The sequence below is a fragment of the Aptenodytes forsteri genome, unplaced genomic scaffold (assembly GCF_000699145.1).
Source record: "Aptenodytes forsteri isolate BGI_AS27 unplaced genomic scaffold, ASM69914v1 Scaffold32, whole genome shotgun sequence".
NCBI lineage: Eukaryota > Metazoa > Chordata > Aves > Sphenisciformes > Spheniscidae > Aptenodytes > Aptenodytes forsteri.
Window position 1 is genome coordinate 7,209,382 of NW_008795138.1, and position 926 is coordinate 7,210,307.

A 926-nucleotide genomic window follows, 5' to 3' on the forward strand; every position below is an offset into this window, starting at 1 on the left:
GGAGAGAAGGAGGGGGGAGGGGGTCGAGGGTAGCAGGGGTTTTATTTCCACAGAGAGGATATTAGGAGCATCCCTAAATAAATATCTGTGCATGTACATACACGTATCTCTAGATTTTTATATAGAGATAAGAATGTCAAGATGCACAGCTGTCAGTTTCAGCCCTCTCCTCCCCTCCTTAAGGGAGACACTATACTCTGTGGGAACAGGTAGCGTGAATTGCTAACAGTGCAGCAATCCCCTCCCCCCTCCCCCCCTTCTTCTCTGTGATCATCTAAATTATAAAAAAAATGTATATATAAGGCAATAATCCGCGGTTCAACATTGCATAGAGAACGCCAGCAAGAGACCAAATCCAGCATGAAACACTATAGACTGCAGGGGAGGACGAAATGCGTTTAAAGCAACGATAAAAATGGCGTGCAGAATAATTACCTCAAATTGATATTCGCTTGACACCCTGACACTAATTCTGTTCAAGCCATTGGGAAATACAATAAGGCAAACGCACCTTCCTCTCCTGCTTGTGCAGGTGTGAGTGTGTGTGAATGGGGGCAATAGGGAACTGGCCGGGAGGAGGGGAATGCTAAACTTTCCATCTTAAAAGAAAAGAAATAAATTAAATAATCCATTTAGGAGAAAGCATCTAAATAGAGCGACAGCTTTTAATGCCAACGTTTTTAACGCTTGCCCTGTACGTGGATTGATTTTTTTTTTTTTTTTTCCTCCAGCATTCCCTCAGCAGATGGATTTTTGCCACTGCAGCTCAGCAGAGGGTGTCAGATCTTTCAGAGTGCACCAGGTTGAAACGAGCAGAGCCTCTTAGCAACTCTCCCTCTGCGTGCATGTGAGTGTGTGCGAGCGTGCGACTCGGCAGCAGCGGAAGAAAAAGGAAAGAAGAGCGAGCGAGCGAGCGAGCGAGGAGG